This window comes from Cavia porcellus, unplaced genomic scaffold (genome assembly GCF_034190915.1).
Source record: "Cavia porcellus strain 051 isolate PalLab524CR breed Dunkin Hartley unplaced genomic scaffold, mCavPor4.1 scaffold_13, whole genome shotgun sequence".
Classification (NCBI taxonomy): domain Eukaryota; kingdom Metazoa; phylum Chordata; class Mammalia; order Rodentia; family Caviidae; genus Cavia; species Cavia porcellus.
In genome coordinates, this window is record NW_026947496.1 from 21,434,629 (window position 1) to 21,459,482 (window position 24,854).

The 24,854-nt window shown below is 35.7% G+C and overlaps 1 protein-coding gene and 1 long non-coding RNA gene across 2 annotated transcripts in view; one reads left to right on the forward strand and one right to left on the reverse strand.

Moving 5' to 3' along the window:
* Window positions 1–3,785, forward strand: part of Rbm24 (RNA binding motif protein 24) — a 45,123-nt gene extending 41,338 nt beyond the window's left edge. Inside the window, exon 5 of the transcript XR_010051161.1 lies at window positions 3,311–3,785. The gene's annotated coding sequence lies outside the window, so the exon portion shown is untranslated. The remainder of the gene's footprint in view (window positions 1–3,310) is intronic.
* LOC101787449 (uncharacterized) overlaps window positions 1,658–24,854 on the reverse strand; it is a 51,334-nt gene continuing 28,137 nt past the window's right edge. The window contains exon 9 of the long non-coding RNA XR_010051163.1: window positions 1,658–2,414. This is a non-coding gene — a long non-coding RNA (uncharacterized LOC101787449). The remainder of the gene's footprint in view (window positions 2,415–24,854) is intronic.

The window sequence follows — 24,854 nt, forward strand, 5'->3', positions numbered from 1 at the left end:
CAAGCTCCCATTAATGAAACTCAGCATTGCAAGGCCCAATTCATGCAAACCATTTTTGAAACTGGTGTATATTGAATAACTGACAAGGACTCCTCCACGATTATACGCTTGAATATATTTTAGACCCAAATGCAAGACTTTAAATTTTTCCTGTTAAATTTCATCCTATTTCATCCTGTCCTTCAAGGTTAGTCAATCAAAATTTCCCAATTCTTTCCTATAATATGTCTTTTCTTTTAGCTGGGTGTTAAGAAAATATCTGATGAACCACACTGATTATACTTTTACACCAGTGGATGACAAAAATCTATAGTAGATAAAAAAGAACAAGGGCCCTGTGGTAAGTCTCAAACCCACTGCCAGGCCAACACTGATCCATTAACCCATCCTTTTATAGTTACTAAGGCAGCCACTAACCCTTGCGTCACATAATCCTCTCTCTTCATGAAGAATATACAATAATTTACCAAATGTTGTGCAGAAATCAAAGCAGAGGCTTCCTCTTTCATACAATTTAGATCTAAAATATCCCTCAAATAGCTCATATGTTTGAAATATCTCATGTGATTGGGTCATGGGGGCGCCATAGTGGACTTGCTGTTTGGAAGTGGATTGGTAGGGGCATGGCCCGAAAGGCTGTGTTCCTGTCTCTAGCTCCTCCTTTCTCTCTCTCTGCTGCCTGGCTGCCCTGGGTTGAGCACTTTTTCCTCCACCGTGCTCCTCTGCCATCCTTTTTCTGCCTTGGGGCCAGTTGACCACGGATGGAAACTTGAGCCAAAATAAACGTTTTGTCCTTTAAACTACAGGTGTCGGGGTCTGTATTGCAATGTCAGGAAAGCAACTAAGATGCACCTAAATTGAGGGAGCTTTGTATTGCCTCATTTAATTCATTCTTATCAAAAATTTATTCAAGACCTATTATATTTCTGGTACTGTTCTAGATTCTGAATATATGTGTATATATGTATATATATATATATACACGCATATATATGTAGTATATGTAGCAAAATAAGTTGTTTATGGATTGTCATACATGCAACTATTATCACCTTCATTGTGTAGGAAGATGAGGGTCAGAGATGAGAACTCCCAAGGTACACAAATAGCAAGTGACAAAGCCAGGATACAAACCTCATTTCAACCAGGTAAGTGTCTTTTTCAGTGTTGTTTGCCAACTCTGAGTCCTCTGCTTTCACTACCTAACCTTCCATCACCTCAGTTTTTTAAATTTCATAGTGATTTCCTCCTTGTTATAATCCCTGTCCACAGGTCTACATCTTAACTCAGGGAGTAAACAGTAGCGAGAATTAGGTGCATTGTAGTAAACTTACAGGAAAAATACTTAAGGTACCTTGTCTCTATGTTGGACATAAAGAATGGTGTTCTATGTTTCTTTGATGCAACTCATTTTCTGTTTCCACTGTTCTATTTCTTGTTATCTATGGATCTACTCTCTAAAATGAAAAGAGCCACTCCTCCACCGTGGGTAGCTAAGGCAAAGCAGATTCCATTTCATACCTGTAAGTAACGAAGTGTTATTGATTGTATCCTAGCCTCAGGTCATGCCATGAGTTTGAGGATCTCCAGTACTGCCTTTCAGTTCCAAAGAATACACTAACACTGTGTTTAATGCAAGAAGACAACAACAAACCACTTCAAGAATCTCTTACATTTATCTTTATTCTTTCAGGTGACAGAACAAAGCACATCCTTCATCTTTTCCTTTTTTCTCATATTAAAGTCACAATTAAGTGAATTTTACTGAAAAGGTAGTAACAACTGAAAGCCAGTTATACTTTTTAGAAAAGTGTGTAATACAAAGGATGCTTCTCTAATTCTCCTCTCTGTTTGTGCCTCTCAGAAACAATTGTGGATAATAGCTGCCTGTGAGTTCTTCCAGGTCTTATTATGTACACATGTATATTTATGTATATTCTTTTTCATGCAGCTCTTTTTATATTAGATGGAGAACTTGTTCCATTCTTTTTAATATTTACATTATATGTCCCTGTATAAATATGCTGTATTTGATTGAACCAGCATGCTACTAATGGATGCTTAGCTGTTTTTCTAATCTTTATAGTGAAAAGAAATTATTTTAATTACTTAATTTAAAATATACTTCTATGACCCAAGCTGTATTCTAAGCACTTTATAAAATGAGCTCTTTATGAAATTAATCTCTATAGTAGAAGACTGGGGTTGGTCCTGATATTACCTCTGTTTTCCAGATGAGGAAACTGAGACTAGAGAGATGAAGTGACTTGTCCTGGGTCACGTGACTAGTAAAAAACAGACCTATATTTCAGCTTCGAGCTGTTTGGGCTCAAGCCTCCATGTAGACCTTTGGTGGGGTTCGGTTTCTTGTTATCGCTGCAGAACAATTGTCTGTTCCAAACGTAGATCGGCTGCTAGGCATAAGAAATGAAAAATGCTTTTAATAACCATCATTAGCATATGAAAAAAACTGAGACAGTCAAGATAAAAATAGATGGCAAAAGGCATCAGGAGAGCTACTTTCATGCCACGCCCCCATGGCCATTCCAACAACTTCCTCCAACATTATTTGAGAGGTATACAGAGTAAATTCTCCGGAAAATGTGATCAATTTCCCTGAAATGTGAAGTCAGACAGACTGAGAGAGTGAAGGTGACAGCTAAAGAGTTTTGGCTTTAAAATCCTGCCGAAAAACAGTACAGCCAGACGGTAATGCAATTTCGAACACTGCTTCATTGGGCTGCCTGATTTTTAAGTTAAAGGTAAACACAATCTAATCAAGGTCCTTTAAAAGAAGAATTTGCTTCAAGGAATCTTTTTATCAGGGTTATAATTATAGCTCCCCAGTCAGAAGTAAAGCAGTTTTTGTGACTCTGAAAAGCTCAAATGCCAAAATGCATTCAATTATTTTGTTCAGATGCAGAATGATTGGTTTCCTGGTGCCGGTTTTCATATTTCTTAAGGACGATGCTGCAGGCTGCTGGTGATAATACTGTTTACATCTCAAAAGCCGTGAGGAGAACACTGTCAATGCTTTGGGTTTTAAATCAGACCTCACCCCCCCCTCATTCCCAAGTGGTAAATATGAAACATAACTACCAGTTCCCTTTCGCACATTCAATGCTAATTAGTTCACTGCTCTAATTTTATTCCTGACCTTTGGTACAGCCGAAGCTTCGCTGGTGTATTACTGATGGCATAAATGTTTGCACATTTCTGAAAGTCTGAAGAGATGAATCACCTTGAGGGAAATAGCTTTGATACATGCATGAGAGCTACATTTAAACAATTTCTTTTCTGTTTTTGTTAGTGGTGATAGGAAGGGAATTTGCACTGCAGGATGAAAAACACCAGAAAATGAAGAGACAATGTTGAGTGGTGAGAATATACAGCTCTTGGATCAAGCAAGATAAAGAAGAAAAGCGGGAGAAAATTTATGGCCTCCTATGGAAAGACACAAATTGATTTGATGATCTGATAAAAGAAAAAATAACATTCTCCTAGAATATTACACTTGGAAGAATTTCCAGAAATGTTGAAAAACATCTTTGAAACGGTCTTGAAATGTTTTTGACAATCCCTTGGCCATTCCCACTGAGAATGCAGAAGCCTGCTTCCCCTTCCCCCTGATGCCCTTTCTTTCCTATTTCCCTCCAGACGTGATCTCACCCCATCACGTGTGACACACGCAATGAGAGATTTGTGCTCTCGTGCCCGCTGTGTTCTTCTCTTCCTGCAAATAAAAGTGAACCTTCACCATCCACAATAAATGTGTACTATTTGGGATGAAATTTAAGCTGATAAAGCTACATGTACATCAAATGTATAAACTGAGAACTTGAGGCAATCACAGAAAGAGTTCTGGAAAGTGCTTTGGTTTTGCCTTGGTTTTATTTCATCTGTGTAGGCAAAAACTTGCTGTCTTAGTTACTTTTTACTCATCGCTGGGACAACATACCTGAAGCCCAAGTTGGGAAAGGAAAGGTTTATTTCTTACAGTTTTTGGAGGTTTCAATCCGTACTCAGCTGGATCCAAGGCAGGCTGGCATGGCTGGGCCCCAGTTCATGGCGGCTACAAACAGCAAGCAGGAACCAGCAAAGAGCAAGACACACCTTCTTCCTGCCATTACATCACATCCTGGCTCCACCCCTTTGTGGGTGGAGCACTGACACCATCAATCCAAGCACTAGACAATGAACTAATAACAAATACACAATGCAAACTCATGAGGCCTGGGGGACACAGACATAAGCCATGACACTTGCTAACAGACTGAAATATACCAAAAGACTACAAGATATCTTAAATGAGCCACTATGCTCCACTTGGCACACATCCTTCTTGGTTATCTGGGCCTAAAGGGTCTCTATCTTTCATTGTTTTTGAGTTATTTTACAATTCTAGAGGTTGAAGATAACAGGTGCAAGGCAAAACAATTTTTTGTTACTAGTCCTGTAAATAAATTCAGTATGTTAAAGAGATTTCTCTCCCTTGTCCTGGAGGAATAGCCGGTTTTGCAATGTGTGCATGTGTGTGTATATGTGCCCATGTGTGTGTGTGTGTGAATTTATTTCATGGACTTCTCATTTAAAATTTTCCTTGGAATCAGCTGTAAATCTTGTTGTTTCTCTTATTAATTGATAACTTACACTCCTTAACACTCATTTTAGGCATATGTAAAATTCCTCATTTTGACTCTTTATGAAATTCTCTTTAACGATTTAAATGCAATATATTCCAGTGTAAGGATTTTTAAAATCATCCAAGCCATCCTATCATTTGACATTTGCAGAAATACTCCAGAATCGGTTTTTCAAGAACAGATTATGGAAATATAGTTACTTCCCCAGCCTCCCTATGGCACAATTCACAATTAAATTTTTTTCATAATTTCCTCAGATCTGGGGACTTACATCAGAAAGATTTATCAAACAGGTGCCAATACTTTAATGGAATAGTTTTCCCTCCATTTCTTTTACTTTGGAGGTGGGTGAGGTACATTTTTATTATATACTTGCATCATCACCAACTTTCTTTTTCTTTTTTTTTTTTTATTTCACAGTATCTAAGCAAATTGATCCAGTAGAGTGCGGCTAATGAGTATTTACATAGGAAATGCAATTATAGCTATTAAAAAAAAGAAATTGCTATTGTGATGGGGCCCAAATTCAAGATATACAATGGCCTTATAAGGAACAAAGCCTTGCATAATACGTTTCAGTTGTTTGGGAACGGTTCATGTTGACTTTAATTCCCTAGCATAAATTAATGTTGACAGTAAAGTGGATATTTGAAAAATTAAACACTCTAACTTCTAAGAAATCCTTCTGTAAATGCGTGTGACATTTCCCCCATCAGTGGTTACTAAGCTCATACACAACATAGTGCCAGTCAACCCAAAAATACCCAACAAAGAAATATGCTTTCTTCACTGAAGTTGGCTTCCTTTTTGCAACTTCTTTTAAATCTTCAGTCGGTACATCCTCCAGATAAGTGGGAATGTTTGTGTCATCCTTGTAATACTTGAATACCAGAAGCAGAAGGAAGACCAGAAATAATATACAATTTTGTAAACAACTTTGTCTTTACAGCACCTACTGCTAAGGGACACAGAAGAGAGACAGCATGAAAGGTTGTTGGAGTTAATGGGGTACCACAGGACACCTTGCATCTACAGCAACTTCTTCACAAGGGTGGAGAATTGTGGCTTATTTTTCTCTTTGTTTTACTCCATCAGAAAATCTAGGAAGGGATTTAGGATCCACTCTGACCTTTCAATGTCCCAGGAAACACAACATCCATATACAAAATGGACCAAAAGTGCTATTGATATTTGACAATAAGGCAATTTTGTCTTAGTTGTATATTTAATAACCATAACTAGAAATACTTTTTGTAACACTCTTTACTTAAAAGTAAAGATGCTTTGTATGAGAATTCCTCCTTCCTGCTGAGTTCTTTCTGACTTTCCTGATTGTTCTCTTTGTCACTTGTAAGGGCATAAGTTAGCATATAAGAATCAAATCAGCTTTCATCATTTACTGTTTTCCCATGCTGGAAAATGACTGGGAATGATGTCTATTTTTGAGGTATGCTTTGAGGATGGTATCTGGTATGTAGCAGGCACTCAATAAACATTTATTAGCAACACAAAGGTCAAAAGTTGCCTCCAAAGTCAAAACACAGTCATGTTGAGCAATAATCCAGGGAAACTCTACTCTCTTTATCACTCTGGTAGTGTAACTCTGCCTGCCTCCTCCAAAGGAATGAGAGAGATTACTTTTCCCTGAGCCATAATATGAGGAGACAGAGTAACCAACCTCAGCTAAAGAATCAAGCCACAAAATTAAAGCAGCAACCATAATCACTTGCTAAAGGCTTCCTTGAAGCAGTCATTCTCAAAGGTGACACATAATTTTAGGGGCTTTTGAGTATTCTCCAAATGGTCCATGGACTTGCCTACAGGTCTGTCCTACATAAAGTTAGCTCTCCCAACCCAGATAAGTTGTTTCCCAGAAAACAGAAGGAACCAACAGATGAATTTGTCAAATATGATTGTCAGTTATCTTAAAGGAATCCAGGAGAAAGAAAGGAACACCAAAAGATTAGAGAAGAGAAAAAAGTGTTTCCATATTTATAAAGGGTAGATCCCATAAATTATCAGCCCATGCATGTAAAGAGATCTCAGAAAAAAAATCTAAAAAGCATTATTAGATTAATAGTTTTTAAATAGTGAGAAAATAAAGAGGAATGGACAAAAATTTAAAGGGCTCAGAGTATCTTGTTTGGGTAAAACAAGAACATATAAAAGTGTCTATCAAAATTTGATGAGCATATGAGTCACTGGGGAATCTAGCTAGAGGCCAAAGCCTCATTCAATGGAGCTGGATGGAGCCCGAGATTTCACAATTTTAGTAAGTTCAGAGTGACGTTAACTCTGTTTGTAAAAGGACCGTCCTTTGCATAACTAGGCTGTAGAATATTACCATATACTCTTGAAATATAAATTTTAAAAAATTAGAATTTTAAAATGTGCATGCCTTTGAATGTAGCAATTCTATTTCTAGCTGCACTACATGAATTATTTTTCATTCGCTTGAAGACACATACAAAAGGATGCTTATAGGATCACTGTTCATAATAGTAAAACTTTGAGAATAACCCACATGTCCATAAAAAGGGAATAATAATGTAAATTGACGACTATTTTGATGCCATTGAAGAGAATGTGTACTGTCATTAAAGAGCCTGGAGTATTTTCCTCAGTGGAGCAATTTGGAAGAGCATTCAATATACATTTTTAAAGAAAGATTGTGTACTGTACATTATTAAGATACATGTCAATGTATAAGAAAGCAGCTAGAAGGGGAAACATTCATTTCGTAGTGGCTTCCTCTGCGTAAGAGCATAAGATTAGGCAAGGGAAGCAAAGAGGGAACATTCAGTCTTTTTACTTCTGTATTTCATGTGCTTCTACAATGAGAATTCATTTGCTATTTGTGTAATTGCTTTAAACAGAAAAAGCAAAAAGTAACCATAGAAGCCAAAGAAATTGGGATGGGTTTGTCAGGAACATGTTTATGCATGATGTTTGCATAGGTGGATTGGATTGCATTGGTAGAATGGGTGGGAGGATTTTTAATTGTTAGAAATAACCAGATCAGGCTGCATTCACTGAGAAGGTAAGGCTCTTTCCTTTGGCCATATATCTATAACTTACATAACCAAAAAAGCATTTTGCTAAAATTTTAAATGTTACAAAGCTAAAAAAAAAATAGCTAATTATTTAGATGATAAAACTGTTCATTCCAAATTTTCCTGTCTGAAACACTGAATCAGATCTAAGAGAATGAAAATCATTTGGGATAATTATAAAGTCCTCCCATGGAGTTTCATAACCTGACAACATAAGTGAAACATAGGGAGAACATGATTTAATAAAATCTCATTTGTTGAGACAGGAGTATTAGCTAGTAGAGCTAAAAATATAACTTAAGTGCCACTGACATTAGATGACAGGCTCCATACCATCTAGGATTAGGTCCTGGTCAAATCACAGCTGCTGTGTTCTGTTGCACTCTGTACTGAATGAGAGCATGTTGACAAACACAGAACATCCAAACAAGTGCAACTGGAAGACGGAAAGGATTTTCCCCCATATTACTGGGCTGGGGATGCATCTCAGTGGTTGAGTGCTTGCCTACCATGCACAAAACCCAGGGTTCAGTGCCCAGAAGTGAAAAGAAAAAAGCATTTAAAAAACATGAGAGTTATTGTGGAAGAATGTTTGATTATTGCATTGCAGTAGAAAATTTAAGGGAGAGAAGTAGGATGTCATATGATTCCTAGGACTAAAGGGTTATAAACAAAGAATTAATTTAATACAGGGAAGGACTTAAACCAGCATAGCATTAAAATTGATATTTTTGTGAAATCTTAAATTCACAACCCATGAGAATGTTCAAGCAGGAACCATTGCAGAGTTTATAAGAATGTTCATTTTTATAGAATGAATCAGTAATTTCTTTGTGATTTTTAGTGTTTAAAAACTGAATATGGATCGTATCTTAAACAAATAATATCACTCCTATGATTGATCCTACCAAGAAAAATAGAACCTTGTCATAGGCATAAACGATATGAGAGGTGAATCCAGGATTTTCAGGCTCACCAGTTATCTCTATTAAAAGTACTTCCTTCAATGTCACATTTGAAAAAGACAGTGAACTTTTACACCAGACCAATTTGGCAGAAGTTGATATTGTATCAAATATCTATAGCAGATTGCATCCTGGTACTCAGTCTCTGTGTCTTTCTTCTTCTTTTTTGCTTTTGCTTAACTTTGTTTTTTATTAGTCTATATTTGCTGTACATATTGATCACATCCACTTTGGGAAATGTGTACCTGCACATAATACATTTCAGTTCCTTTTTCCTATTCCCCTGCTCCCTTCAGCCTTCTTCCTCTCTGCATCCACACAAGCTTTGTTACCATTTTCCTCTCATTCTCTTTCTTCCATCTAGTCTTCTTTCCCTCCCCTCCTCTTCTCTTGTTCCCCTTCCCTCTTGCACATGTTCTTCCTTTCTCTCAATAGCTATCTCCTTATACTCTTTATATACTCTTTGGGTTTCTCACACAAGAGAAACAAGGCAATATTTAAACTTGTGTGTCAGATTTATTTCATTTAAGATCATGGTCTTGAAGTGCATCCATTTTCCTGCAAGTGATTCCAGTGTATTTTTCTTTATGGCAGAGTACTACTCCATTGTTTATAAATGCAATGTTTTCTTTATCCATTCATCTTTTGATGGGCATAGAGGCTGTTGCTAAAATTTAGCTGTTATAAATTGTGTGGGAATGTATATATCACTGTGGTATGATCCTTTTAATTCATTTAGGAAGAAAGCTAAAAGGGAACGACTGGGTTAAATGGAACCTCTAGTTTTAGGTTTTTGAGGAAGCTCCACTTTGGTTTCTATAGTGGTTGTACCAGTTTATATTCCCAACAGCAGTGGAAAAAGTTTCCTTTTTCCACACAGCCTTGTCTGCATTTGTTATTTGTTGGGTTTTTTTGACGATAGTCATTTTTTCTGGAGTGAGATGGAATCTCGTGTTGTTTTAATTTCCATTTCTTGAATGACTAGTGATGCTGAGCATTTTTCATGTATTTATTTACTCCACATATTTCATCTGAGAAGTCTATTCATTTCAGAAGCCCATTCTTGGATTGGGTCTTTAAATTTGGGGGATCTTCAGTCTTACCCCAACTATATTTAATCTCATTCATTTCTTCTACCTATCCCTATTCCTCCTAAATCTCCCATACAACAGGATAAAATTCTATGAAGTAGAAAATCATTGCATACAAGTTCATGGTATAAGCTGGATTATATTATATTATGTTACCTTATATTATATAATTATATTATATTAGAAATTTCTCATATGGCTAAAGATATCAGGCTAATAGTTATTACAGTTTGTGACTAGCCAGGCTGTGCTTGAGTTTATTGGTATTGCTAATTATATTATTTCAACCAAAATGCCATACCTGTTATAATCAGTTTTCTCTCCCATATGACAACACTGTGATTGTAAGGGGTCATAACCATAACCATAATCAAGCTCCAAAGGAACGGGCCCTGAGTCAAATAGATAGCAACTTTACATTCTTAATATATTGGGAGATGGGTCCCCAAGATTGCCTAAGAGATCAAGAATCACCTACACCTAGAAGACATCTGAAGAACAGAAATTTCTTAGGACCCCAAATATAAAGCTGTACAACATAAGAAATCTATAAACATCAACACAGAAAACAAAATAAAATACAATAAAAAGTGACAAGATGATGAAGCAAAATGCAACCCTAAATGCCCAGCCGACCAGGACAAGTTCAGAGTACAAAGAGATAATGAAAACCAGAAGCCAGCTGCTAGAACTCTCTGAAATGATGCTGGCAGAAGTGAAAAAACAAATGTAAGAAGTCATAGAAAAAATAATTTCTAATGTGCAAAAAAGGAATTATGATCTAAATGAAAGACACAGATTTCAAAAAATACAGCAGCTCAAGAAAATGAAGGAAACCACGAATGCCCACCATAGAAAACAAAAAGAATCAATAAAACAGATCTAAACATACATCCAGGGAATTAAAAATTCCACTGAAAGTATATACAACAGACTGAATGAAGGAAAGAATAGAATATCAGATCTAGAAGACATGACTGTGACTAGTGACTGGGAAAAGAAAGATCTTAGCAATAGCAAGAGCCATGCACACACAAAAATCAATCCAACACTATAATACAAAGCAAAGAAGAACAAGATAAGATTGATTGGAATCAGTGAAAAAGCTGAAAACAGCGCAAAAGACACAAAAAATCTCTTCACAGAAATAATGGCAGAAAACTTCCAAAATATGGATAAAGAATTTGACAGACAAATAAATGAAGCATATAGAACTCCAAATAGCCATGACCATAATAAATCTACCCCAAGGCACATAATAAAGATCCCAGAAGTTCAACACAAGAACAAAATATTAAAAACAGCTAGAGGGGAAAAAAAATCATCTATAAAGGAAATCCCATCAGAATCACAGCAGACGTCTCAGCACAAACCCTCAGAGCTGACAGCCAGGTATTTGAAGACCTAAAAGAATACAATCTTCAACCCAGACTGATGTACCCCACAAAAATATCTTTCAAAATTGATGGAAAAATAAGATACTTTCATGATAAAGAACAACTGAAGAAATTTATGACCCCTAAACCAATCCTACAGAGTGCTCTGAAGGATATATTACAAAGAGATAACCAAGACCACAAACACAAGAACATCAGCAGAAAAAAACTGCCAGGCAGAGCAAGTAATTAAACAGAGGAGAGAGACAGGGAACCTACAAGAGGAAAATAATATGAAATATATAATAACCAATGTGCAACAGTTATAACATCAGTATAAATACTCTCAATTCACCGATCGAAAGAAACAAACTGGAATAATGATCAAGATTCAGGAGCCCACGACATGCTGCATTCAAGAAACACATTTAACCCAAAAGAAATTTATAAGCTAGGGCCGAGGATTTAGCTTAGTGGCATGAGCACCTGCCTGGCAAGCACAAGGTCATGAGTTCAATGCCTGGAAAGAAAGAAGAAAGAAAGAAAGAAAGAAAGAAAAAAAGAAAGAAAGAAAGAAAGAAAGACTAAAAGTCAAAGAATGGAAAACAATTCTCTATGCCACAGGAACCCAGAAAACAAGCAGAGGTAGCTATTCTATTTGCAGACAATATATACTCTAAGCCAAAACTGATCCAAAGAGACAAAGAAAGCCACTACATACTTGTTAAGGGAAAACTCTGAGAAGAGATAATAATTATAAATATATATGCACCAAACAATGGCACACCCAGCTAATAAAACAAATACTAACAGACATGAAAAACCACATAAGCAGTAACACAATTGTAGTGGGAGATCTTAATACCTCACTCTCAAAATAGATACATCAGCTAGATTGATAAAAAAAAAAATATCAGAAATAACCCAAACCTGTGAACAAATGGACTTGGTCAACGTCTACAGAATGCTCCACCCTAAAACATCAGAACACACATTCTTCACAGTTGTATATGGGATATTTTCCCCAAAAGACCATACAAACCCACAAAACACACTAAGTAAATGTAGAGGAATTGAAATCATCTCATGCATACTATCTGACCATAGTGCAATGAAACTGGAGATCAGCAACATAAGAAGTCAAAAAAAACTAGACAAACAAGTGGAAATTAATTAACACCCCTTTGAGCAACCAATGGGTCACAGAGGAAATCAAAGACACAATTAAAGTATGCACAATTAAATGAAAATGCAGACACAACATACCGAAACCTGTGGGTGCAATAAAAGCAGTCCTACCAGGGAAATTTATAGTGATGATCTATTACATCAGGAAAACAAAATGATCTCAAATAAGTAACCTAATGTTGAACCTCAAACTTATAGAAAAAGAAGAACCAATCAAACCCAAACTCAGACAAGGGAAAAAATTATAGGTAAGAGCAGAAATTAGGCAATTGAGACTAAGAAAACAATGCAAAGAATCAATGAATCAAAAAGTTGATTCTTCAAAAGAATTAATAGAATTGATAAACCATTAGCCTATCTTATTAAAAAGAGGAAAGAATGAGCACAAATTCAAGGGGTTGGGAATAAAAAAGGAAAATCACTATAGATAATACAGAAATCCAAAAGATTATCAATACCTACTATGTAGGTAGTACATAGTAGGTATTATCAATACCTACTATGAGAATGTATATTCTAATAAGACAGAAAACACAGGAGAAATGGACACATTCCTAGACACAATCAAATTACCAAAACTAAATCAAGAAGATATAAAAATTCTAAATAATCTAAAATCAGCTCACGAAACTGAAAATGCAATCAACATCTTACCAACAACAACAACAAAAAAGCCCATGCCCTGACTGATTCATTATTGCATTCTATGAGAAATTTAGAGAACTAATGCCACTAATGCCAAAACTCTTTAAGGAAAATGAAAGGGAAGCAATACTTCCAGAATCATTCCTCAAAGCAAGTATTACCCTGATTGGAAACCAGAAAAAAAAAACCCAACTGAAAAAGAAAACTACAGGCCAGTCTCCAATGTACATGGGTGCAAAAATCCTCAGTAAGATACTGGTGAACAGCATGCAGCAAATCAACAAGATTACACAACATGAACAAGGAGGATTCATCCCAGGGATGCAAGAATGGAACAATGTATGCAAATCAATAGATGCAACGCACCATACCAACAGAGCCAAAGACAAAAAGCACATGATCATCTCTATAGATGCAGAAAAAGCATTTGACAAAATCCAGCAGTCATTCATGACAAAATATGCACAGGAAATTGGAATAGATGGTGTCTACCTCAACCTGATAAAGCCATCTATGTCAAACCAACTGCTAAGAACATACTAGATGATCAAACATTGAAAGCTTTCATTCTTAATTCAGGAAAAACATGAGTATGCCCATTATCACCATTCCTATTCAAGATAGTTCTGGAAGCATCAGCCAGAGCACTAAGACAAGAGCAAGAAATAAAAGGAATAAGGATTGGAAAGGAAGAAATTAAATTATCACTATTTGCAGATGACATGATGCTCTACAGAGATGACCACAAAAACTCCACCAAGAGAGTTGTAGATTTAATCACCAAATTCAGTAGCATTGCTGGATACAAAATCAACACTCAGATATCAATAGCATTTCTGTATGTAAGCAGCAAACTCACAGAAAGAGAAATTAGGGAAGACACACCCTTTAAGATAGCACCCCAAAAAATAAAGTACTTAGAAATCAATTTAACAAAGAAAGTAAAAGATCTATACTTTGAAAATTGCAGTACTCCGAAAAAAGGAGATTGAAGAGGATATCAGAAAATGGAAAAATATCACCTGCTCATGGGCAGGGAAAACCAACATAGTGAAAATGACCCTACTCCAAAAACTGTTATATGGGTTTAATGAAATCTCAACCATTAGCATACCTCACAGAACCAGAGAAAACATTCCTAAAATTCATGTAGATCCAGAAGAGTCCTAAACTAGCAAAAGAAATTCTGGGCAACAAAGGCAAGTCAGGGGGAATCACAATCCCTGCCCTGAAATTATACTACAAAGCTACTGTGAAAAAATCAGCATGGTACTGGGGGGGGGGGAAAGACCTGAGGATCAGTGGAAGATAATTTTTTTTATTTCTTCCACCTCAATTTTTGTTGAGGGATTGGGGAGCTATGGGTTGCATCTTGCTTTTATGTTTTCTCATTTTCTATTTTTAAATTTTGTTTATTTGGTTTCTGTGGTTAGGCTTGTAAATTTCTTTTGGAAAGTAGCTTTCTTACTAGTATCATGACTTCTTTAGGAAATGACTATTTTTTGGTGATATCTTTAGCTTTTGAGTCTGTCCCAAGTTACTAGAGATGAAAAGTTGCTGCCTATTGAGCCTAACACCTAGCTCTCTGATACTCGGTTATAATATTGTTTATGATTCCCACACAATCTAGGTACTAGCAAAGAAGAAAGATCAATTAATCACATCTTAATCTTCCCAGAAGTCTGTCACTCTACTTCTGCCCTTACTACAATCAATCGTAAGGACATTTAGTCTCAAAGACAACAGCTAACACTTGGGATAGTAGTGATATACCAATTTCTTTACAATACCTAGACCTTGGCCATAATTTTTGGTGATATTCAGGTGATAAAAATCCCTCATAGGCAATAGAAACTAGAGCTGTAGACATTTTTTGCTCTAAATTTCAGCTACCAGTAGAAGACTGGAACTTTTCCTATGGTATTGAGCTTCACTGATGCTTATGGCAACTTTTTGCTGAACGATTTTCTAGCAAAAGAACAAGAAACACACCAAAAAACCCCTACTTGGCCATGAAATTTATGTTTGCCTCCATCTCCCAAACTGAATTACACATCCTAATATTTTCACGGCCGAACATTTTCATGCTATAAAATCACTAATGGCTACCTTGATTTTGTTGGTGGTATTAATGTTGTTAGGTTTAAAAATGACCTTTAAAAAGTAAAGCAAATAAATCCATTTGGGGAGTTCATGGTTAAGCATGAGAGGGGAGAATTTGTTTCTGGTTATGTGATGTATGATGTTGTCAACTCTGAAAACTATACAAGTGGACAGAAGTATGGTAGCCGATTTTTATTCCCTGGGTCGGGGAGAGGGGTGAGAATGAGTGGTTTGTCTCACTTGTCAGTTCCTGTAGTAATACACGCTCCCACAGTAGGGGATTACAAGTTACTGATGTGGGTATCATTGAACTCGAGACTGAGAAGAGATGCTAACAGGCTCCAATGAAACAAGTTTAGTTGGATATTTAGAGTTAAAAAGCAAACACCTATAACATTTGACACCTTTTTCATAAAATATTGGCAGAGGTACATGGGGTTGGCCTGGGATGGCCTGCTGAACTAAAGCAGTATTTGTTTCTTTTTCTGTCCTTTGGCCAACTATTTTGATCAACTGTCTACATTTGCTCTCTTACAAAAAAAAGAAAGCATTTTAAGAATGAAAATTGCAACTACTCTAATACTTATCTTGAGGCTATTTCCATTATTGTGAATCTTAATCTGTATTTTTCTATGAGGAAAATGTTAATAACCATTGAAGCTATGTGGTTGTAAGAAGAAACACACTTTATATCTTTAGAATGAGTCAATATCACTGATACTCTTTCTCCATAAATTATTCCCGCATGTAGTTTGCCCCCATCTCCTGTAATGACTTGTTATTTAAGGCTGATAATTCTTCAGAGGAAAAGAGTGGCAGAAACTTTTGGCCAGGTATCCCAATACCCATTTCCAGCCATTCTTTCCAGACTTCCCAAAAAGAATCTATAAAACTAATTTACCAGTTTCCCTGGTAGGCTGGAAAATTCCATGCTGAATAGGTTTTCTAAAACATAAGTTGAACCCTCGGTAGGGTCCATGGAAAGTTTGTCTTTCTGGCTTTTTCTACTCCATCCTTTTGGGTTGTTTTATTTTTCTGGTTTGACTCTAAAGATAATGCCAGTGGCAATCTAGATCACAAAGAAAGTACCATCAGGATGACAGATTGGCAAGAAAAAAACATGGGTTGGATCTTGGTCAAATCGCTGACTAAACTAGGACTATGTGCATCTAAATGCTTTACATGAGACAATACCCCCATTTTAAATATTTTCATTGAGGTATAACTTACATACCACAAAATTCACCTACTCTTAAGGGGATAACTCCATGACTTCCCATGAATTCATGGAGTTGTGTAATAAAAAAAATTCACTTTTTCCTCAAGCTTATTTTCAATCAGTCCTCATTTCTGACCCGAGGCGAATGCTGACCAAATTTCTGTTCCTACAGTTGCCTTTTCTGGACATTCCATGTGAGTAGAGGCATGCAGTGTGCAGTCTTTGCGTTGGATTTTTTCATGTACACTGATTTTGAAGTTTTCCCGTGCTGTATTGCGTGTCCATTTTTTCTCTCTTTTAAAGCTGAACATGATTCTAATTATATAACCGTATGTATAGTTGTATATTCTATTTGTATAGACTTCAATTTGTTTATCCATTTGTCTATTATTAGGTTGTTTTCAGTTTGGAATTATAACAAATAATGCTGATACGAGCATTTCTCTACAACTCCTGATACAGATTTGTTTTCATTTCTCTTGATTCGATTCCTGGAAGTAAAATAGAAGAATCACATGGTAAATTTATGTCTAACTTTAAAGAAATTGCCAAACTGTGTTCCAAAGTAGCTGTACCATTTTACATTCCCAATGGAACATAGAAGGGTTCCAATCTCTGTATATTCCTATCACCACTTCATATTTTTTTTTGCCTTTGAAATTGTAATGGTCTTTATAGGTGTATATACCATCTTATAGGTGTTATTTTCTTTTCCCTGGTGATAATAATGTTGAGCACTTGTCATATGTTCTCTTTGATAAAATGTATTTTATCAATTTTTAGTTAAATTATTAGTCTTAATTTAAAAAGAATTTTTTATAGATTCTGGTACATATCCCTTATCAAATATGTGATTTTCAGATATTTCTCAGTCCAGAGCTTATCTTTTTATTTTCTTAATGTCTTTTGAGTCACACGTTTTTAACTTACTGAATTTCAATTTACCAGGTTGTTTTATGATTTGTGTTCTTGATGTCATCTTCAAATCTTTGCTAACCCCAGATCATGAAAATTCACTGCCAAATGTTTTTAATCAAGTTCCACCACTTAAGTTATTTTAAGGTTATAATTCCTCTTGAGTTCATTTTCTAATATAATGTGAGATGTAATCCTATGTTCATTTGTTTGTTTATAGTATACGTTTATTTCTCTTTGTACAAAGATACCCAGCGCCCTCATTGTTATTTGTTGATCTTGACACTTCCATTGAAAACTTAATTTACTGTAAGTGTAAGGATTTATGGACTCTCAGTTCTACTCCTTGATTTATAATAGGGTCACAAAGTACAGTCTGTGGGCAAATTGGTCTATCGCCTTTTATTGCAAATAACGTTTTACTGAACACAGCCATTCCCTCACAGTCTAGGCTGCTTTTGCACTATGATGACAGAGTGAAGAAATTACAGCAGAGCTCACATGTTTCAAGCATTTACTATGTGTCTCTTTATAATAAATTTTTCTCATTTCACCATATCACCATTATCATAAATTTTTATAATATTCCCTATACTCACTTAGATTTTAATAAGATTAGTAGTTATATTTCACTTTTATTCCAGGTTTCTGGCAATTCCTGCCTTCTCTTGGTTAGTCTAGCTAAGAATCTGTTAGCATTGTGTTCTTTTTCTACTTTTTTATATTGCAAGCTCAGAAATCTGAGACCTTTTCTGAAACTAGTTTTGCTACAGGTTTGATGTTTCTCAGTCAACTCATTCTTAACTTATCAAGTAAAACAGCACTTAAGTGTCACATGTTAAGTCAGTAAGACAACAACTAACATTGTTTAAATTATAAATAATGTCAAGATCTTGGTATATTTCCTATGTAGTAAAAGTTAAAATAAGAAGAAAGATCAAAATAAACATACTTATTTTCAGTGCTGTCTCAGTCCATTTTGTGTTGCTATAACAAAGTACATGACTCAGGGTAATATATTTAAAAAGACGTCTATTTGGCTCACAAATCTGGTAGAGTCCAAACAGCACAGTGCCAGTGTCTAGTGAGTATCCCCAGCTACACTATGGTGCAAGTCAGATACTTTATGACAAGTAGGGAGGGAGATACTTTATCACAATTCATTCTCATGAGAACTCATTCATTCCTCTGGGGTGCAGCTCACTTCGGTAAGAGCACTGAGCCTGAATGCCTCCTGGGGCTGTTACCCTCCTCACCTGTTAGATCAGGAACAAGCTGCTAACACGTGCACCTTTCAGGAACAAAACAAGACCAAACCATAGGAAGGAAATATATTTTTGGACCTGAGATGATTCTTTAAATCCCTTCCAAGCAATGAATATGATATATTTTGTAGCTTTATATTAATATTTAGCAGGACCTATCTGAAAGATGCTTTCAAAGATGAAATATTTGTAGTTTTGATGATGGGGACACTGAATCTGAATCCCATAAGCAAACTGTGAGTCCAGAAAAAAAAAATCTACCCTTATTATTAGACCAGTACATAAATGGATAAATAAATAACTTCTCAATTAACATGATTACATTTTGAATTCTGTTCATAGAGTACATGAAAATGTATCTTTATGTTGCATAAATGTGTATATAGTATTTTTGATTACCACTTGGTCTGAAAAGCATAAAATACTTACTTTCTGGCCCCTTTTAAAAGAGTTTTCCAATCTTAGTGTAACATGACAAATGCCTAGCAAATTAAAGATTTACTTTCTCTAGATAAAGATAAATCTCTAGCACTTCTAAAATTTTTCAGACATGATGTCTGGAATTTAAAGAAAAAAACGTGAGGCATACCTAACAATAAAAACATATGACTAAAAACCAAGAGGTAAAACAGAAAATATAAATAAAGCTGTATAAGTTCTAGATATTACAGATAATAGTCAAAAATTTTTTTCAAGTGTGAAGATGCAGAATTTCATCAAATAACTGTCATAGGTGAAAAATTTCCCAAAGTAAGAAATTCTAGAAAAAAAGCTAACATATTTGTGCTGTTTACAGTCTGTGACACATCACTGTAAAACTCTTCTGATTTTTTTCCTTATTCTTTTAGCTTTTTTTTTTTTTTTTTTGGCCATTTACTCTTTAGTCTAACATGATTGATTATTCTCTGCATTAGTAGCAATTTTTGATCCACAAATGAAGAAATTCATGAGAATTTTATTTACAAATTTCTGTCAGAAAAAGATCTGTGGTGTATTTATATTATATGCACTATGTTATCAAGTATATTTGTGACAGGGAGAGCTTCAGGTCTCGTCAGACCCTGACAAGAATGAAACCTTTCATTTATTATAAGTCTGATGTTTGAACTAATTTTCCATAGACTATTTTTGATTCTCTGTACTTCAAACTTCATCTCTCCTCTATTTATTTATTTATCCATTTATTTATTTATTGGTGCCGGGGATCAAACTCATGACCTCACACTTGCCAGACAGGTGCTTACACCACTGAACTAAATCCCCAGCCCCATCTCTCCTCTATTATATACATTCTTGGAGTGTTCTGTAAACTGTGACAGGTCCATATAGTGATACTTTCAGACCCTGCAGCTGTGTATTAGGAGAAAGGGTGATTGACCACAATGCAATTATAGGACAGTTTCTGGAATCAATGTCTGTGTCAGGACTTCTAGCAATAATTCATCACATTTATTAAGTGTGTCAACTATATCAAATGTATCCTTAAGTCAACTTTATTTTGATTAGATCCCCAAATTGGATATAGCCACACGATCACAAGTCAGAGGTAGTTACATTGGTAGGAAAGTCACAGTGGAAAGAAGCAATGGTCTTAACCTGCCGAAATAAAACAAATCTCAGGTCGAAAATATGGTTCAATGGTAACATGCGTGCTTAGCATATGTTAGGCCCTAGATTCAATCCCTTGCACCACAAAAAATCTTGAAATACAAAAACATGTTTTTGTCAATGCATTGCCTTGAACTCCAACCAGAGAATTAGAAAGAAACTAGACAAACACAACATCCTGAAGTGTAAACTTCATTAGCTAGAAGGAGAAAGAATAACAATAGCCATGCACTGGAGATTTGGGGACTGAGAAAACAAGGATCAGATCAAAGTGAAAAACTTTCTACTCTATGCCTTTGTTATTATGTTGATATTTATATGATCTACTAACATTAAATTACAGTGTTTCAATTGGAGCCAAATATTATCAATTGAATGGTAACTACCTTGACACTAAGTGACTTTTTGATTAAAAAGAAAGAAGAAAATAAGCATTGATAACCACTGTGAATAAAACTTTAAAAATTCTGAAGTTTATGCCTGTCCCTCAGATAAAGAACAAACAGTGAAATAATCATTCCATTTTTAATAAACCTTCAGTCCCTTTTTCACTTGAAGGCTGTTCATAAAAGGTATTATGTAACATGATTTCTTTTGCAAAAATTCTTCTCCTATAAAGGTGAGAGACATAGAGATCTAAATTTGCACTTTCAAATTTGTCTCCTACTTAAAAAATAAATAAATAAATAAATAAAAATTTGCTTCCTAAGCACTTGAAATTTAGTACAAATTGTATACTGTAAGTGTAAAATACACACTATATTCCAGAGATTTAGTACTAAAAACATCTCAAAATCAATTTCACAAAAAATAGTTTACAAATAGCATTTTTAAAATATTGAATTAAATAAAGCATGTTAAGATAAAATTTTTAAAATTTCAGAGAAAAATGAAGTATTTTAATTGACATATTTAAGTAATATTGGTATAACATTTCAAATATTTGAAAATATTTGAGTTACATTTGGCTACAAAAGCATATTAAAGTTAATCACACTTTTTAAAATTTAAGATATGGCTACTTCAAAAAGTAAAAGTATATGTGTGCTCACATCAATATTTTTGGGCAATGCTGCTCTAAGGGCACAATTCTACATTTCCAGCTTGTAGGACTGTTGAGATTCTCACTTAACACAGCTTTATCACTTTTCAAGAGAAAGTTAAATTTCAAACTACCAAGAACTAAAAACACTACCAGAATGAGAAAATTGCATATCTATCATTACAACTGAATAGTTCTACTAAAGTATTATATAATTACATTGTTTCACAAGTTTGAAATTATCTCAAGAATCCTCTTCAAAATAATAAGCAGTTTCTCTAAATAGTTCATTCTAGTTTTTTTATTAGCAACTCATCTGATGCCTCTCTAAAATATCTTCAATTATGTCAAATTAGATTGATGGACTTCCATAATATTTTTAAACAATTGTATAAGGAAAAAGTTAAAAGCAAGAAAAAGATGCATATAAAATCTGGATGACTTTTTACGTAATCAAAATATTTATTACAGTAAATGCTGTACTAGTTCATCCTTTACTATCCATAAAACCTCACATCAAAGATTTATGTGAGATGATGGAGCATTTTTTGTGTTTTGCTTTGCTTTGTTTTGTTTTGTTGCAGTACTGGGGATTGGACCAAGGGGCACTCTACCACTGAGCCACCACTGTATCTCCAGTCCTTTCAACTTTTTAAAATGTTGAGATATGGTCTTGAGTGAGGGTCTTAAGGATGGCCTTAGGCTTGCAATCTCCCTACTCCAGCCTCCCAAGTAGGTGGGATTACCATGTGCACCTGATGCTGCTTAGTTCAACATCTGAAAATCTGTAATCCACTGTAATACCCAATAACAGGATAAAAGAGGGAAAATACATAATCAATTGGTGGGGCTGGGGATTTAGCTCAGCGGCATAAGTACCTGTGTTGCATGCAGGCGGTCGTGAGTTCGATCCCCGGTACCAATAAAAATGAAAAAGACAAAAAAAAAAAAAGAATTATTCATAATCAATTGGTACAGAAAAAGCAATAATAAAGTTCAACATTCATCCCACGATTGAAAAGAAAAAACCACCAGAAATAGAAAAAAAGTACCTTAAATTAGTAAAGGTCATATATGAAAAATCAGTTGCCAACGTCATAACAAGACTAAAATCTCTGTCCAAGACTAGGAGCAGGACCTTCTCCCAAACTGGGAAGCTGGTAGCTGGAGTGAGTCTGCTCGCCATCCCAAGCCCCAGGAAGACAGTAAAATCATCACTTCTGGAACTCAAGGGCCCACCCAGAGCTCAGCCACCCTAGGCTGCACTTGGCAGGTTTCAGGCCTGCCTAGGACATGCTCAGTGACCTTCTCCCAAACCAGGAAACTCAGCCAACGGCTGGGGTAAATTTGCGTGCCACCCTGAGCCCCAGGAGACTCTACGATCATCTCTTCTGGAGCTCAAAGAACCATCCAGAGCCCAGACACACTAGACTAGCCTTGGGAGGTTTTGTGGACCAACTATATTATGCCCAGTGACCTTCTTCAATTACGGGATTTGAAAGTAGGTCAAGTAAGTTTCAGGGCATTGGGTTTTGCGCAGGGAGAGCTTTAACCCATCATCCACAGTGCTTAGGTGCCTGCCCAGCTACCTGAAATACTCAACGTGGCACAAGAGGGCCTGAGGGCCTAACTGGACCAGGCTCAGCAACTTCCATTCAGTCCCAGGAGCCTGGGGAAGCCTTGGAGCAACACTTGAAGCACAGAAATATAGGAAAATGACAAAGCAAAAGACCAAAATGCAATCTCAAACCTCCAGGCCATCCCAAGAAACCTTAGGAGCTGTGTACATAGAAGAAAATATATGCCATACACCTAAAATACCTGAAATAATAGCAACTGAAATAAAGAAGCAACTCCGGGAAGCTTTAAAGGAATTCAAACTAGAAATAATCTCCCAGAGACTGCAGCCCTTCCAGGAGAACCAGCAGTGTCTCCAGAGATCCATGCCATGTTGGAACTTAGGACACTGGGGAGCCAGGCAAGCACCTCCCCTCCCTAGTAAGCGGTGGTGGTCTGGCTGACTGCAGCCATTCCAGGGTGAGAACCAGCATTAGCTCCTGAGATCCACACCATGTTGGAACTGAGGATGCTGTGAAACCAAATGACCATCCTGCCTCCCTGCTAAACAATAGTGAACCTACTGCTACCTGACCTAGAGTCAAATATCCCACTTCTCTTATCCTCCTTCTCCTCCCCTGCCCCCTGCCCATTAGCAAATGGGAGCCAGAAATCTGAACATCTCCTGGGAAGTTGACCATAGCAAATAAGGGGGACTTCATTCTACCATTTCTTTGAAGGCAAATATTTTTATTACTGTTTTGCTCTTTTCTGATTAATGATACTGCTCTATTTAATATTCTGTTTTTATAAGTTCTATAGTGTTCTATCTTTCATCTCATTTTGATATACATGACTGAAAGAACAACTATTATAAAAATATCAAAATATATTGTGATACCTATTACTGTTATCCCGGTAACCTGCTGTGAAGTTCTGTACCAATTTCACTGTACGATCTTAGTTGGCTTTATTCTGACTTGTTCTGTTGTATACTTCCAAAATAAAATTTAAAAAAAGAAACAATCTCCCAGGTAAAAGAAGAAATGATAAAAGAAATGAATGAGATGCTGAACATACCTAAAGAAGACACAGTTAGAAACTTGGAAAAACTAAACAAAAAGGCAGAATCCCTGAATGAACAATATAAGAAACAAACAGAATACATAAAGCAGATACAAATAGATATACGGGAAATCAAAAATTCCATTGAAAGTTGTAAAAACCACCTCAATGAAAGTGAAGATAGAATTTCAGACCTCAAAGACAAGATTGCAGCTAGTGAACAGGAAAAGCAAGATCTTTTAAAAATAACAAGGAATCAGGAATTAACAATTCAACAGCTGCAAGATGATGCAAAGAAAAACAACATAATATTGATAGGGATAAATGAAAAAGAAAGGGACAACATAAAGGATGTCAAGAGGATATTTAGAGAAGTAATAGCTGAAAATTTCCCAAACATGAGAACAGAAACTGACATCAGGAGCAGTGAAACATATAGAATTCCAAATAGTCATAACCAAAATAAAACTACACCCAGACATATAATAATCACCATCTCAGAAATCCAAAATAAGAATAGAATATTAAAAGCTGTCAGAGAGAAAAGACAGGTCACCTATAAGGAAAAACCTATCAGAATCACAGCAGACTTCTCAGCACAAACAAAAAAGTCAAGAAGAGCATGGAGTGAAGTATTTCAGATCCTAAAGGAAAATGATTTCCAACCTAGACTGATGTACCCTGAAAAACTGTCTTTCAAAAATCTATGGAAAAATAAGATACTTCCATGACACAGAACAGCTGAAGAACTTCATGATCACCAAGCCAACCCTGCAAAGAATATTGAAAGACAGTTTAGATACATTTAGGAAAAAACCACTAAGCAAAGCAGACAATTAAACAGAATGGAAAGATAAACGTTCAATAGCAGAAAGATAACATGTCAATAATAAACCAACATATAACAGTTATAACCATTAATGTAAATGGTCTCAATGCACCAATTAAAAAAAACAGACTGACAGAATGGATCGAGAAACAACATCCAACCATATGCTGTCTACAAGAAACCCATCTAACCCAAAAAGTTACTCACAGACTAAAAGTCAAAGGATGGAAAACAATACTTCACGCAATAGGAACCAAAAAAAAAAAAAAAAAAAGTGGGGGTAGCTATTT